This window comes from Neoarius graeffei, chromosome 6 (assembly GCF_027579695.1).
Source record: "Neoarius graeffei isolate fNeoGra1 chromosome 6, fNeoGra1.pri, whole genome shotgun sequence".
Taxonomy (NCBI): Eukaryota; Metazoa; Chordata; class Actinopteri; order Siluriformes; family Ariidae; genus Neoarius; species Neoarius graeffei.
In genome coordinates this window covers 19,122,258-19,139,914 of record NC_083574.1, presented here as the reverse complement: position 1 = coordinate 19,139,914, position 17,657 = coordinate 19,122,258, and the positions used below count along the sequence as shown (strand labels likewise).

At 41.3% G+C, this 17,657-nt stretch overlaps 1 protein-coding gene across 3 annotated transcripts in view; it reads right to left on the bottom strand.

Moving 5' to 3' along the window:
- sipa1l3 (signal-induced proliferation-associated 1 like 3) overlaps positions 1–17,657 on the bottom strand; it is a 330,706-nt gene that overhangs the window by 227,457 nt on the left and 85,592 nt on the right. For 2 of the 3 annotated variants that reach the window (XM_060923387.1, XM_060923388.1), the window contains exon 2: positions 660–738. The exons of the other annotated variant lie outside the window; for it this stretch is intronic. The gene's annotated coding sequence lies outside the window, so the exon portion shown is untranslated. The remainder of the gene's footprint in view (positions 1–659; positions 739–17,657) is intronic. 3 annotated transcript variants of the gene reach the window in all.

Below are 17,657 nucleotides of genomic sequence, written 5' to 3'. Positions count from 1 at the left end.
GAGAAATCTCGCTCTACAAGTCAGCTGACCTTGTATGTAACCCATGTCAAATCTCGCGAGAGCAGCCGCGACAAGTAAACAACTAAACAACATGGCGCCTCAGTCTGGAAAACGCCAATTCGGATTGTTTTTGCACCGTCTGGCGGTGTATCTATTATGATTGGAATATTTTTGGAGCAATTATAACGTATTTGATGATCAGACACATTGTCACGTAGTGTTGCTGGGATGTTTTCACGGAGTCAGTAAGGGGGCGCACACCGAGAGTAAGAGGGCGCAGCGCCCCGTTCCCCAGTTTAGACGAAAGCCTGCTGTTGTGTACCTGAGTGATTAACACTGAGCAGGTTACTCATTCCTGTATCAGAACACCAAATATACGTACTTGAGCCGAAGAAAATGGAATCAATGCGTTAATTATAAGCCACCAATGTTTGAGATATGGGGGAAGGAGGCGAAAAAAACCCCCAAAAAACCCACACACACACTTGAACCCCGCAACTTCTCAGCTCTATGTTTTAATAATATATTAATTCATCTATCAGCAGGCTATATGATCGAGCAACTTAACCTCAGCATTTATGTAATTTATGTACAATGTGCTAAGCTTTTATTCTTAACGACTACAATATTTACTCTAAATACTCAAATACTGTACGTACACGTCCTTTAGAGTCCTCCAATCAGTCCAGTGTGCCTCATGGCTGCAGGACACGTCTGTGGTTTTGAAGTGCTGTTAACCTGAAATAGAAAGCACATTTTTTTCACTTGAGTCTCAGTCATTAGAATGCTGAATTACTGCTATAAACGTGCAGTTATTGTTATAATATGTTAGGTTTAATATGTGCAGTTCATTAAACAGCGTTTATCGAGCTGGTCAGTGAGCACAGTTTTCACTGCACTCAAAGTGTTATGACAGCTGGGGGAGAAAGAAAGGCCAAAAGAGAGGGAACAAAGAGAACGCGTCAGAGAGCGAACTGTGAGAAAGCACCTACAGAGACCCGTGCAGAAAAACACACAAGAACATTCACGGCATTCCTGACGCCCCTTCCTCTTATTTCCTCCATGGCCTCGCTCGTTTCCCCTGCTCCGTTTGCGGCTTTTGGGATCAGCTGGTATGCGGCCGTGGCCCTAATAACCACCTGAACGCCAGGCGAGCGGGAGGTGGTAAGGAGGAGAGCGGGAGAAAAAGAAAACCGTGGAGAGGAAACGAGAGGGGAAAAAGAAGGGGCTGAGGAGAACCTAATGTTGGAAAATGCACATGCTGCTGAACTACTTTGAGAAAGCGTAGCAGGAAAGTGTGCGCTGCTCAAATCCCAATCCCAGCAGCTTTCGTTCATTTCCTACACGTTGCCCTGATAATGCCTGCATGTGCAAGTTGCTACTATGATGAGATTTTCTCTGGTGAGAAGGAATCTCAGCTAATGTAGAAAATGGTGTTTAATAACACAGCTCTGTTACTGCGTCCTATGGCTTTTATTTTAGATTTTACAGAAATCACTAATTCATCTCGATAATCTAGTCAAAAAGCAAGCTCTAATTTAACAACAAAACTGAGCATGACATCACAAGGTTACTTTTTGCAAGGTAGAGCAAGCCCTAATTTATTAGCTAACCCACTGGGCAAGTAAAAGTGCCAGCGTGCTGCACGGTTCCATGTTTTGGCTGCTTGGAAACATACAATTCTTGGAGAAAAATGGTAGCTAATATGTAATATGATAAGAATCTTACATACAGACAAAGGAAAAACAAAACAGCTGTGACTCTGAAGGCATGCTCTTGCGACAAGGCTTTCGCAGATAGCTTTTCGCAGACAGTTGTAATTTATCGTTGAGCGGGGAGTAATAGGCGTGCGCGATGTTATTCACCGCCACAACGCAAGGGGGCACGAAGTCGCTAGGAGTAGTTGGTGGGTGTGGTTAGTGGAGTGTTTATCCTCCGGTTACTTATAATGACTAGAACTGGAGTCGTATAGATGTCCGTACTTCCTCACTTCCTCGATCAACCGCTCTTCGTGCTGCTCCATCTTCGCTCGTGTTTTTAAAAATGCCGGTCGTGAAAACAAACCAAACCAGGAATGTAGGGAAGCGGAAGTGCGTGTACAGCGGATGTAGAGTGGACCAATCAGAGCCCTCTTGTCTGCGACGCTGTCTGCGAGGCTTCTGCAGTGGTCACAATTTTTGGGAGGTGTGCGCAGAGAGTCTGTGAAGGTGGGGGGCCTACGCAGACGCTATCTGCGACGCCGTCTGTGAGGACTGGGTTGTCAGCATAAACTGGCCTTGAGAAGTGAGAAGCCAGGTGTTTGCAATGACTCGTGTTTCCCCATCAGATTTTATGACATTACGAGTGGTGTACCTCGCCTGGATGCATAAAATCATCCCTCGGCAGCAGCACAATGCATAAATGCAAATACAAATCGAGATATATGTAATATTGGATCATTTCCCTCAATAAATAAATGACCAAGTATAATATTTTTGTCTCATTTGTTGAACTGGGTTCTCTTTCTCTACTGTTAGGACTTGTGTGAAAATCTGATGTTTTCGGTCATATTTATGCAGAAATATAGAAAATTCTAAAGGGTTCACAAACTTAAGCGCCGCTGTATGGAGCTTTACGTCTGAACGTTTCAAAGCACTGACACTGGAGACTCCATCCAATGCTAAACGATCATCTCTGAACAGAAAACTTTCCCATATTAACAATTGATTAGACTTGTAGTCGGTTTTGAATTCCTTGTGAATTAGAATGAGCTGTTAGAACAGAAACGGTAACGTATAACCCGAGCGCATTCATACTGTATAAATAAACCAGGATTTACGGTCAGAGCTGCTGTGATAGAAATTTAACCTACAAGCTCATATTTTATTCTGATAACAATAACATACTGTTCTTGTGAATGGTTTGGTGCATCACGCGCAGATTATTTAATTGTGCATCCTGCCCTGCTTGATGGTGCCAACCCGAGCCTGCAGGGGGATTAGTAACAATGCTGGAAACAATAAGCTACAATCGCTGGATGTGGGCAAATTATTTATACACTTGGCCGCCGCCGAGCTGTGCGCCTACGGGTTTGTACGTGTTTATATAACATGTTGCGACTCGTTTGTTTGCGTATGATGCGTCCCTGCATGCTGGTCAACGTGGTCATGAGGAAAGCATGCGCTCTTAAATGGGTTGGGTTAAGCTGACGCACCGAGAGACGGTCAGATCGAGTCCGTAAATAAAAGAGCAGGATATTGTGGGTTCTCGATGTCACGTCTGGCTTTGGATTGCAATTTAAAATAGTCACGGTAGAGGAAAAAGACCAAAAAGGCACGACAATGCAGTTTCCAAATCATCATCATGATCGCAATACTGGCTTCTAGAATAAAATACTGCGCACGGCTGAGACATAAGGTTTGGTACAACTAGCACATGAAATTGCTGACATGCTTTGAATGCTTTCATGAATTGCTGTCATTTATCGAGATAATCTTTCGATGGAATGTTTGATCATGTTCCAAATTAAATAACTCATGTACCCTGTCACAAAGAGCATTTCTGAATGTCTCCATATCACTCATCTTAGACAGACTTAAAGCTAGACCGCCTTTCAGATTTTCCAAGTGTAGGTCATAAAAAGAATTTTCCCTGACGCCCAGTTATTTTTGTTAGTGGACCAAAAGCTACTGAATTCGAATCACAGACGTCCAATTTTATTAAGGTTTTTTTTTGAGAGCAATTAATGAATTTAGAGCCATGTGGCCCTAAATTCTCCACTTCTTTTTCCTGCTTCACCGTGACCCAATTCAAGATACTACGTCATGCATCACGTGGTGGGCTTTCCCTGTTCGCGCAAGGCATTGTGGGATACAAATTTGAAACAGGAGAGAAAAACAGAGGACGCGAATGTGCGAATGAAACTTGGAAGACCGACTACAGTAACGGAAAGCGAGAAGAAAAGACGAAAATACAGGACCAAACTAATAAATATCAGCAGTCAGCTCGGTGTGATCAGCTGTTCGTTTAGCGACAGAATGATGGAACTGTCAGTGCACGGTCAAAGGTAAACCTGTAGATGGCAGTAATGCAACACTGTGGGTGCCAGCTGCCGTAAAACCCAAAAGAAAAAGAAGGTAAACCTGCGCATGCGCACACAGACTTCCTCCGTCTGCACAAAGCCAGCGATTTCATGCACATTATTCGCTTGGGAAATAATCCCCTCAAATTAAAGAACTTCCCAGCCACAGAATGGCCTGTTTCTTGAGATATTACAGAAAAAAACATATCACAATGACCAAATTTCAGAGGGGACTAAATTTCACCAATTTTATGAAATCGAAAGGCTGTCTAGCTTTAAGATACAGTATAAAGTCTGATTTAGGACATGATCCAAATGAGTAATTAGTGTACACTGTCACAAAGATCAACAATTAATGCAATAACTTTATATGATCTGAAGATGGATTGTTTGATGTAGGACACGTTCCAAATTACAACCCCAGTTCCAAAAAAGTTGGGACAAAGTACAACTTGTAAATAAAAACGGAATGCAATAATTTACAAATCTCAAAAACTGGTATTGTATTCACAATAGAACATAGACAACATATCAAATGTCGAAAGTGTGACATTTTGAAATTTCATGCCAAATATTGGCTCATTTGAAATTTCATGACAGCAACACATCTCAAAAAAGTTGGGACAGGGGCAATAAGAGGCTGGAAAAGTTAAAGGTACAAAAAAGGAACAGCTGGAGGACCAAATTGCAACTCATTAGGTCAATTGGCAATAGGTCATTAACATGACTGGGTATAAAAAGAGCATCTTGGAGTGGCAGCGGCTCTCAGAAGTAAAGATGGGAAGAGGATCACCAATCCCCCGAATTCTGCGCTGACAAATAGTGGAGCAATATCAGAAAGGAGTTCGACAGTGTAAAATTGCAAAGAGTTTGAACATATCATCATCTACAGTGCATAATATCATCAAAAGATTCAGAGAATCTGGAAGAATCTCTGTGCGTAAGGGTCAAGGCCAGAAAACCATACTGGGTGCCTGTGATCTTCGGGCCCTTAGACGGCACTGCATCACATACAGGCATGCTTCTGTATTGGAAATCACAAAATGGGCTCAGGAATATTTCCACAGAACATTATCTGTGAACACAATTCACCGTGCCATCCGCCGTTGCCAGCTAAAACTCTATAGTTCAAAGAAGAAGCCGCATCTAAACATGATCCAGAAGCGCAGACGTCTTCTCTGGGCCAAGGCTCATTTAAAATGGACTGTGGCAAAGTGGAAAACTGTTCTGTGGTCAGACGAATCAAAATTTGAAGTTCTTTATGGAAATCAGGGACGCCGTGTCATTCGGACTAAAGAGGAGAAGGACGACCCAAGTTGTTATCAGCGCTCAGTTCAGAAGCCTGCATCTCTGATGGTATGGGGTTGCATTAGTGCATGTGGCATGGGCAGCTTACACATCTGGAAAGACACCATCAATGCTGAAAGGTATATCCAGGTTCTAGAGCAACATATGCTCCCATTCAGACGACGTCTCTTTCAGGGAAGACCTTGCATTTTCCAACATGACAATGCCAAACCACATACTGCATCAATTACAGCATCATGGCTGCATAGAAGAAGGGTCCGGGTACTGAACTGGCCAGCCTGCAGTCCAGATCTTTCACCCATAGAAAACATTTGGCGCATCATAAAATGGAAGATACGACAAAAAAGACCTAAGACAGTTGAGCAACTAGAATCCTACATTAGACAAGAATGGGTTAACATTCCTATCCCTAAACTTGAGCAACTTGTCTCCTCAGTCCCCAGACGTTTACAGACTGTTGTAAAGAGAAAAGGGGATGTCTCACAGTGGTAAACATGGCCTTGTCCCAACTTTTTTGAGATGTGTTGTTGTCATGACATTTAAAATCACCTAATTTCTCTCTTTAAATGATACATTTTCTCAGTTTAAACATTTGATATATGTCATCTATGTTCTATTCTGAATAAAATATGGAATTTTGAAACTTCCACATCATTGCATTCCGTTTTTATTTACAATTTGTACTTTGTCCCAACTTTTTTGGAATCGGGGTTGTAAATAACTAGTCTACTCTATGTCACAATGAGCACTTTTTAATTAGTTCACATCATCTGTATTAGACTATAATGTTGCATTTAGGACATGTTCCAAAGGAGTAACTAGCTTAAGATACAGGTGTGATCTTGGACGTGTTCCAAATGAGTAACTAGCGCACACCGCAAAGATCAGCGCCAAGTGCACATTATACAATCCTAAGATACAATGTTTGATTTAGGACATGTCCCAAATCAAATGACTAGTGTGCTGGGTCACAGAGAGCACTTCTGATCTTCATGCCCAACCATGTGATTTATCTATCTTTGACTATATTGGCACATTCAGGACGCGCGCCAAATGAAACGGGCACTGTCCTCTGTGTGACAAAGAGGAGCTGTGTGTTAGGACAGGACGTATATGACAGAACCAGGCTACGACTTGCTCGGTCTCACACGGAGCGCAGCTCTCTCAGCCATCGGCGTTTCCACATGGAGTAACATGAGCACAAGCGAAGGACTCCGTTACCGCAGAGTGGATCCACACAGCGCAAGCAACGCACTTCAAAGCATCCCTAAACCCTTACGTTTACGAGACTCAGCAACTCTTTGAGAGCCATGCTGTAACCACAGTCTTCCCCCTCTTCCTCCCTCATTCACGGAAAGCCAGATGGATGGAGCAGAAAAGCCGGGAGAGCGGCGGGCCTGCTGGGTGGCCTCGTCCCAAACCGTCGACAACCACGACCAAGGCTTGCTGCAGGGGTTACTGCTAAATCAGCGGTCTAGAAAAATGAACCAATTTAGTCGACAGGATGACTTAAGTTTGGAAAAGGTTATACGTCTACATGCTCAAAAAGAAAAACACTTTGGAGTATACTGTTACAGAAAAAAAAAAACAATCAAGTAGACTTACAGTTAGTTAGCACCCGGAGGGTTATTACTGTCCTGCAACAGCACCGTTTCCTTTAACTTCTTTTCTACTGCAAAAATTTGTGAACAATTACCAGTTTTAATTCCTGAACGAATTGTTAGGAAAGAGATGCCATTAGAATGAAAGCGTTGTTTAGAAGAAAAGGCGAGACAGGCTCACCCTCCCCCGCTTGCACTCTCCCTCATTCATTCCCTGGTAGCCAGTCATCCATTGGTCGTTTGTTCCCATGCCAGAAGGCAGAAACTTACAAAGGCAAATATTGAGTGAAAGCACGCAGACTCGTAACTGTCTGTGTGTGTACAGTGTGCACTTGTAGTGGAGCTTGCTCGATTCTGTGACAATGCAAGGCATTAAAAAGTGATTAAGACTTACTCTATAGTCACACTAGTGAGCAAAAACGAAGAGACGAGTTATTTTGCGAGTGCTTCTTTTTTTTTTTAAGGAAAACCATAGAATAGTTGTGAATTGCAACATAAAATGAAGAATCACACATTGAGTTGAAGTTTGGTTATTGGTTACTTTTTACTTGTAACTGACAATAACAATTTTATCCAAAACAGTTTTTCCTGCCTTCGTCGATTCATTTCCATTTCACATGCATGCAGCGGTTGTAAAGTTCAGTGTGCTTGTGTAGAACTCTCTCAGACTGTAGGTTCATTACTCGATAATGCAGAAATCATAAAATAGAAACCTATAGCAAAGTTTGTATGAAGAAAACAATAGGGTGCCAAGACTTTTGAACAGCACTGTGTTTGAGAATATTTATATATTGGGGTTTATTTTTTGTTATATCATCCACCTCTAGGTTTATAAAATAAAAAAATTAAAAAATAAAAACCCGCGCTGAGTCATGACAGGCAGGATAATGTTTGAGTTTTAAATGATTGCTTAGTGCAGGGCTTTTCAAAGTGTGGGGCGCGCCTCCCCTGGGGGGCGCCAGACTTCTTCGGGGGGGCGCAACGTGAGGGAACATAAACCAGAATAAGTTACTATTGCGGACATTTAGCGAACTTCAGCTAGCCTTTACCAGAGACAAACTGGATCGATTTTTAGTACCTAAAGCTACAGTGAGTGAGGAGACAGAGTGGGCCAAGCAAAAAACCAGACCCTCCAGGATTTTGCGATGTTGCGATTCAACCAATCCCCGCGAACTCAGGGCGGTGTTGCAATTATATCCAATCACCGCAACCTTCCCGCAAATTTGACCAATTGTTGGCGTCGTCTTGAGGTGACGTCGACAAACTACCTTCCGCCTTACTTCCGTGTATACGCTCAAGAGAAGCAGCATGCGCGCAGTGTTGCCAGATTGGGCGGTTTTAAGTGCATTTTGGCGGATTTTGAACATATTTTGGACTGGAAAACGTCAGCAGTATCTGGCAACACTGCATGTGCAAGACAATGTTTATGTAGGCTTAAATTCTGTTACTGAAAGTGTGTTATGTTTACAGTGAAGGACTGTGTGCACTTTACATTATTTTTTTACTTAATACAAGAAATTAATGGATGCCAACATTTTTGCCAAAATGGTATTTTATTTTCCATTGTTCAGGCAGCTTCAGCATCATACTGTGAGATTCTGTTCAAATTGTTTTTTTTTCTTCTATGAAGCCTGAGCCATTTATTTTATTAGTTTATAATTATTGTTTAATTTAGTCTTCAGGAGAGACTTCCTGCACACAGTACTAGTATTAATAGTTTTTTTTTCTTACATGAAAGCTGAGGCATTTATATTATATTTTAAGGTAACTTCATGTTGTGCTGTGAGGTTCTATGCACTTTAACTTTTGAACCAACAGGTGCATTTGGATAAGTAAAGCCTATTTTTCTGCATTTTTGTAGTCCTGGTAATCTTTTATATTGGTAAAGTTGTTTATAGGACCATTTCTCAGTGTGTTTTTTTAAATCAATAGTTTTTCAGTAATAACTTAATATTTAACATATCACTCAATTTTAATTACAAAAAGAGAAAATCGCAACAATTTCTGGCAATTTTCACTTCCTCCCGCAATGTAATCGCAACAAAAACCTAAAAAACACCGCAACTTTCATCGCAATTTTTTGGAAAAACCCCCGCAACATCAGACATTTTAGCCCGCAACAATCACAAAAAAGGCCCCTGGAATCCTGGGGGGACTGAAAAAAGAAGGAAGTATGACCACAATTAAAGTTTAGATTTTCATGGACGGGATCTGAAGATGCTCCACTGCCACAGTGTGTTGTCTGCCAAGAGGTGCTAGCTAGCGATGCTATGAGATGTTTAAAATGTGTAAAACAAGATGTTTTAAAAAGAAAAGCACAGATGTTTAAAATGTGTAAAAAAGATGTTTTATAAAGCACAGATGTTTAAAATGTGTAAAAGAAAAAATAAAAATGTGTACAACAACCATTTTTTTTTTAATACGAATGGAACATTAAGTATAGCAACAACAAAAATTGTGAGGGGGGGACACTGTTGTTTATTTGCTCTCTGAGGGGGGGCTGACTCTCCCACACTTTGAAAACCCCTGGTTTAGTGTGTAGGTTGTGGGTGTTTTATATAGACCTGGCAACCTGTAACTGAAATCAGTGCAGCTAGTCTGTCAGGATGCAGTGCAAGGTGTTTTTTTTTTTTAAATAAACCTAGAGGTGGATGATGACCAAAAAAAAAAAAAAAAAAATGTATAAATCTTTCACAGGACGGTGTTCCTCTGATAACAGAAACAAAGCTCCAGCTCTCTCCGATCTTAATCTGTTCTATTCTTTCAGGATTTATTGTGCATGTCACTCTTTGTTGAGATTTTTATGCCCGAGTTGTTTGAAACCAATCTGGGTTTTCTGTGTCGAATAAGGAAGCGGCTTCACCTGTAAGAAAATCAAACACTTTCATTAAGGCGCTAACTTGAATGCGGGCGGAAAAAAATAAAACGAGATTCTTAAGCAAACTCTTCCATCCTCATTTCCAACTTTCTGGTTTTGTAAAATTCATTTTAAATACAATCGTGAATTTCTCTGGAGTTTTCAGGCTGAGCTCTTCTCTTCGTGCTCTTTAACCACTCATTTCCTCGTTGTTCTTGAATCATTTGCTTCTATTTGTTAACATTTTTCTTGATAGCGGGGAGACGGTAATGCTTTTTATCTATTTCTCTGTTTGAACGAGCAAAAACAGTGCAAAAATTAACCATACTGAAGACGGATTAAGCTGCTTGCATGAAAGACCGTCTGTTTGACTCCAGCTGTAATTATCATGTGATGTGTGACGTCATGCACAAGGGGTCTATAAAAACAGTACGCGTACCATACGACAACAGCGGGGGTATATAAAATAACTTGCAAAGCAGTAAATGAAACTGGGACTAAGAAAACAGCCAAGACATAATGGCGGATACGTAGTGAGGGACGCTTTTAGGAACTGAAAAGATCAAGAAGCCTCATTTTTGCGGTGTGTTCATAATATATGCTCATTCCAACTTGCCCGGTCAGGCATATCGGGGACATATCCCACTTGCCCCGGGCAATCGGGCAGTCCTTAATGTCAATCCCTGATGTATATAATCATTTGCATAGACGCGGGTGGTTTACTGGGAAATACACCACTTGTATTTTTCATACGAGCTACATCCGGGACATGGAGAACCAAAACCATGACAAATCTCTATACGTCACTCATGAGGAATTCGATTAATTGTTTTGATAAATTTGGGGGTGGAGGTTGGTGAATGTTTCAATATAATAGAAAGAAAATCATACGTTGGCAAGAAAATATGAAGTTTATCTTCTTGTGTTGAAAAGCTCACATTTTTCATATGAAATATATCACGGATCTGAGTGACATCTAAATAATACTGTCTGGCGTTGAGTGGTAGATCAGATATATTCCATTCAGCGAGCATGATACTGAACGAGTCAAAACGAGTAGCTGAAATGGAGTATAACTGATAAGCCACGAAAAAAGCCAGCCAATTTTATTATTATTATTATACATACACATTCGATGGAACAATTATAGAGTTTACAAAAAGTTAAGAACAGGGCGGTAACTTACCAATATTGAATGCTGATTCTGATTGAATGCAATTCAATGTTCCGTCAATCCAATGTACTCGTACTGTACAAAGTCACAGTTCTAACAATAAAAATGGTACAAGTCCAAAAAGCCTGAACAACCCAACTTACAAAGAAGCTATCTCCAGGTAGACAATTCAAGTTGAAAGTTACTTTTGATTGTAGTTAAAGCAGATACGCAGAGCCATGGCCTCACTTTCGTTTATAAATGCCTTGAGACCTCAAGAATGGCACAGGAATAGTTTGAAGCGTTAACAATAAATCTAATATAGTAATTTTTACGACTAAAGTGATTTATACAGGTAGCGGTCTGAGTGAATGACCTTGACGTCCATAACGTCACAGCAGGAAGTCTATCGGTCTCATCGCCATTTCCGCTATACTAAAACACAGAGCTGACTGCAACGCCGATCCTCCATTCTGAGCTAATTTATCGCCATGCCACGTAGATGTGTTGCTGGTGGGTGCAGCAACATAAAAGAAGGTGGATTTACGTTGCATTCATGGCTCAAGAAATGTTCAAACTTCAAAGATTTGGACGCGTTTTGCGAGAAATTCACGGGCACATTGGGCGCCTATGAAGTGGTCTCTCCTCTGCTCTGCACATTTTACTGAAGACTCGTATGAGACCTCTGATCTGTTGAGGAGCGCTGGCTATAAGCCTGTATTGAAAGAGGGTGCAGTACGAACAATTAAAGGAAAAAGTATTTATTTTATTTATTTAAAAAGGAAAGTTCAGTTGCACCAGTTCTCCCGGAGTGAGCCGAGGGTTGTTGGTAAAACCCAGGATGGAACGGGACGGGACATATTGCTCGGGCAGTAACCTCCCCGTGGTGGTTGTTAAAACCGGTGAAGTCCCGTTCCATCCTGGGTTTTAGTAACTGCCTGAGCCGAGCAGTAATGGCGGAGTACTCAGTATGGAGAAAATGGAGAATGAGTGGACCAGTCATCTGATTTCTAAACTGGATATTGCTGCCATCTCGCCCTTACGTGGAAGAAGCGAATGAACGGAGAACTGAACGAACAACTGAAAGTCAGACTGTCTTGAAACAATCGGCCACAAGATCGGCCTTCAAGAAGCGGGAACACAGACGGGTAAGCTCCAACTCTCATTTGGATTAAAAAAAAAAAAAAACACGTTGTTTACCTGCATTTAGATTAATACATGTAACTTGTATTGTGTGTTTAAGTTACCGGTATAAGATTATTTAATTTGCTTCAGAATGTGATTGTCTCAGTTCATCTGATTATTTAATTAGCCTTTTACGGTTTATCAGTGAAAATGCATGCACGTACATGTATGTTGTACAAGTTATAACACCTATCCTGTTTTAATGAGAGTCAACCCACAATCAATGACGTCAAATCAGTCTTAGTTGAGCAAATCGGTAACGGTATTTCTTACTTTCACCATAAATTTTTATTTATATGACTTTGGTCTATAGCTGTCAAAGCCCTCGGCTTTAAAACCGGTTACCACTGTGACGTCACGCATTCAGGGCTGGCTGGCTCGAATGCCAAGTTTGCGGTTGATTTTAACTCTCAAAAATATTTTTTTTTTTATTCCCATTTATGCAGCATACAAGAGTCAAGGATGGAGATACTATCCACTCAGAAATTTATTTAAAAAGAAAGGTTCTGCGTATCTGCTTTGTTACATTGCAGTTGTTCAAAACAAAAGGGCTTTGCTGAGTGAAGTCCTCTTGTAAAAGTCTCCATCACTTTTCCTCACCACCAAGTAGAACTTTGACAATATTTCCGCTATTGCTCTCTTTTCCAGTTCTTCAATGTCTGTTGGTATGTTTTTCTCTTGTAAATATGCGTAAAGAATATCCAGTGACGTTTTTGTAGTCTTTCGGGTGTTCGGCGCGTCTTTCTCTTTCAAAATTCTTCTAAATCTTCCGCTTTTAAAGAAGCAAACCTCGCGGCCATGTTTGTGTACAAACTGTCAGTCGATCGCTAGCGTGGAAGTTTTACATCTCCGACGTGTCTCTTTTCCAGTTTTTCGATGCCCGCTGGTATGTTTTTCTCTTGTAAATGCGCGTGAAGAATATATAATGGAGTTTTGGTAGCCTTTCGGGTGTTCAGTGCGTCTTTACTTTCAGTTTATTTATTTAGTGCTTACACCGAACACTGGATCTTCTCTCTTTCCCGGCCGACAAAGAAATGATTGTGAGCATGCGCAGCAGGAAAGTTGCGTCACTGGATCTTCATATGAGCTCCGATGTGTGATGTCGTGTTGTCTGGACAACGTGCAATACTGTAACAATATTGCATGCTCATTCTCCATTGGGGAGAGTGGCGTAATACACGGAGGATAAGTGATATGATATTGCATGGAATCAATAAACCCGCTAGAAGGGAATAGAATACATGTTTTTATTCCATCAAAAAAGTGTCCTGTATGTATAATAATTCCTGATGTTTTGCTGCTGACTAGACGCGCGCCCTTGCAAATATTTTGCTCATATACTCATCAGGAACCTCGCTTTTAGGCAATACATACCTATATTTATTAATGACAACAAATTACAGTTCACAACAAATCATGATGGCAGTGGAAAGTTTTACGAGGGACAGAGCTCATCGGTGCGTTTAACATGGCTGTAAATGAAATCACTTGGAAACCTGATGGACAGGGATGTTTTGGCTCCGACGTACCGTCGAGTGAATGTTGGATTGTTTTCCTAACACGACACAACACAACAGCTCTTCCTACACTGGTAAGCGTTTGGTTTTTCGTCAGCTGTGTTATACATGTATATATTCCTGACATTACATTACAGACATTTAGCAGATGCTCTTATCCAGAGCAACGTACAACAAAAGGGTACAGGACACAGTGCTCCTGGAGCAGAAAGGGTTAAAGGAGAACTGAAGTCATTTTTAAACTTGCCTTATTCCTTAATTAACGTGTTATTCAATTACATTTTCGGTTTTAGTAACCTTGTATTGTGACTCGTACTGAATGGAATCAATTTTGTGCCAAAATGTTCATACGATACTTTTGAAACATCAAACAAAAATGATAAATCAAAATAAAAAAGTCAATTTTTTTTAGACTGGCAAACAAATTATTCGTTGCAGTTTTGGCACAAACTTCACGTGTGGGCGGGCTGTCCAGGAATGCATTCCCATTGGGTAACTTGTGTTTGACTGACAGCTACGCTCAGCGATTCCCCCGGAAGCTGTTGCGGGCATTTCCTACTCGGATTCTGGCGGACTGTTTGACGAGTGACCGATCCATTGACGGTAAACAAGGATCGAGTGGACTTCAGTGACGACTATGATATTGAATTAATTCAACAAAGTGTAAGTACGGGACAAATGTGTTGTATGTGTTGCAGTAGTACACATTATACAGGTGTTTCGTGGCAAGTCAAATGTTAGACTGAGCTCCACGACCCAATATAATAGCTGTCTTGCTAACGTTAAACACACCTGCATAATGTGTACTACTGCAACACATACAACACATTTGTCCCGTACTTACACTTTGTTTAATTAATTCAATATCATAGTCGCCACTGAAGTCCACTCGATCCTTGTTTACCGTCAATGGATCGGTCACTCGTCAAACAGTCCGCCAAAATCCGAGTAGGAAATGGCCCCAACAGCCTCCGGGGGAATCGCTGAGCGTAGCTGTCAGTCAAACACAAGTTACCCAATGGGAATGCATTCCTGGACAGCCCACCCACACGTGAAGTTTGTGCCAAAACTGCAAGCAAAAAGTCAGGGAGCGCAAATGAGAGCTGGAATCGCAACCAAAATAAATTACGTCAAACAAAACCGAGAAAGACGCGGAACAAAAATAAAAGGTTTCTGAAGAGTAATAGACTGATATTTTGCACGATTACACGAATAATTTGTTTGCCAGTCTAAAAAAATTGACTTTTTTTTTAATTATTTTGATTTATCGTTTTTGTTTGATATTTCAAAAGTATTGTATGAACATTTTGGCACAAAATTGATTCCATAGTACTGGCAACTAAATATTATACTTATCGGCCTGTTCGGTTTTTAGCCATGCTGAATTTAGTTCGTTTGGTCCACAGCAGGCGTCACTCATCCGTGCGATCTTCACGAGACTTGTGTGAGACTTCGAAGCATGAAGTGTCAGCACCACCATTTTGAAAACTGTTTTCAAAACAAACAAAACTTCCGACTTGATTACGTCAGCATTCGAAAGAGGGCGCGCGCGTCTTTTGACGACGTCGGCGGATGTCGGTCACTTTGGTTTCCGCTGTACGTTTTACTTCCGTCCTACAATGTCTCGCACAGGTCTCGACGAATCTCGTTTACGGCCGTTGCTTTGACATATGGACTGATGTATTCCATAGCATATTTCAAACACTCATAACTTGCTATAGCAGTAACAAAATAGCTATCAGAAATGCATTCCTATATTTAATAAAATGAGAGAAATAGAATTTTGATGATAAAAAATTTTGCCTTCAGTTCTCCTTTAAGGGCCTTGCTCAAGGGCCCCAACAGTGGCAGCTTGTCAGTGCTGTGGCTTGAACCCATGATATTCAAGTCAGTAGCCTAGACCCTTAACTGCTGAGCCACCACTGCCCATACGGACATAATAAAAATGTTCAACAGTCCTATATTATAAATCTAGAATTTTAAAAAAGGTGGTCAAGGCTTGGGCTCACAGAAAATTCGTAAGGTACATTTAGGGTCATTTTCCCAAAAAGTTTGGCCACCCCTGCCCTGCTGTAGGGTTATAGTGTCTAATACAGAAAATTCTCCATCATTTCTTTCTCAACCCAGGTGGACGAATAAGGCTTCATTGACGTGCCGTGTTCAACCAAACCTACGCTCCAACACAGTCAAGCCCAGAGCAGCCCGACTCGACATTCTCTCCCAAATGCAAACCAGAGCTCCTGATACAGATCTGTCTCAAAGGCTCGGATACAAATTACGCTAATGTCAGTAGTTGGGTTTACAACACCGAGAGGGGAAAATGCCAGAATAAATGGACCGCTGTAAATGATGGAGAACATTCCAGATCTTTCCCAGCGACCACACCACCCTGCTGACCACCCTGGTGTCATGGGATTTTTAGAGAGCGTGTTGCTTGAGAAATTCTGTTCCAATGGTTTTAAGCCAAAATAGTATTTATGCTCGGTTGAGATGGAGTACTATGCAATAATGCATGATGGAAACAACTTCCTGGAATAAATGATGCGCAGCAAGTGGACACATAGCAAGGCTGGGCTACTTATACAAACTGATGTCCATCAACCAGAGGACAGGTTCCCAGCCCTGATCCAGGAGAACCTGCTGTCATGAATCATGTTGGGAACCTGTGAGCCAGAGAACAATCTGCTTCCTAAGGGTAGTATCTCACTGGGCTACGACAGCCCGCGACTAGTTGGAGACACAACAATTGCGAGAAAACATGCGAATTAGCGACAATTTTCACTTGGAATCACACTGAATTGATATTCGCATATTTTACCGCAATTGTCTCTCCAACTAGTCGCAGGCTGTCGCAGCCTGGCTTTCCCTCGGCAGGCAGGGAGGTAGAGGAAGCCTCACGGAAACTGACTTGAGAAGGGTTCGCGACGGCTTTGCGACACCAGCGACGCATTTCCGGCTATTTCGAGAGAAATTCTGTCGCAGGAATTTTTTGAACATGTTCAAAATTTCAGCGACAAAGGAGCGACACTTTGCGACTCATGCGAGGAAACTGAGAAGCCCCGCAAATGTTTCAAGACACTTTTGAAACTCTCTCGTGAATGACGTTCGCAATTTGTCGCAAGCTGTCGCAGCCCAGTGAGATACTGGCTTTAAAGAGCTGATACATATATACCGTATTTTCTGGACTATAGAGCGCACCTGTATATAAGCCGCATCCGCTCTATTTTTTAAAAAAAATTTAAAAAAAGATATACAAGCCGCACCGGGCTATAAGCCGCAGATATCTATGTTGAAAAATTAGATATTTACTGCATGTACAGAACGATTTTGTACTGTAAATGTACATGTATGTACCTGAACAGATTCTTTCCGAACAGTGCCTTTTAACACGGCAGCAACTTTGCTGATTAAAACGGAACAGAACCAAGAGAAAATAACCGGTATTTATTTACCTTCATTTCTCCTGTGTTTGAAACCACAAGTCACTTTAATCATCTTCGCTGGATTTGAAAATAATTACCAGTTAGTAATTTGTCGCGCGTGTTCTATCTGCTAAAGATCTGCTAATTCTTCTTTGCATTGATTTTTCATCTATCTTATTTTTGATTCTACTTCCGGTTAGAGCGCCCCTAGCGGTGGAAGAAAAATCCACAGAATAGCCGCACCTTTGTATAAGCCGCATGGTTCAAAACCTAGGAAAAAAGTAGCGGCTTATAGTCCAGAAAATACGGTATACATTTTTTAAACATGTCGATATCTTGCGGGAATGAGTCTTGATTCCGATTGGTCAGATGGTGTTGATTCGTTTTCTATAACACCATCTCGGGGACTTGTACGGTGGACACGCCACATGGCTAATTTAAGCCTAATAATAAACTAATTAAGAGAAAGCAGGAATCGTTTTATATGGCGAAGTTTTCTCAAAGGAGATTTCTAATAAATATTTATGGAAGGAGTGTCCAGTTTCAGAGCTTTG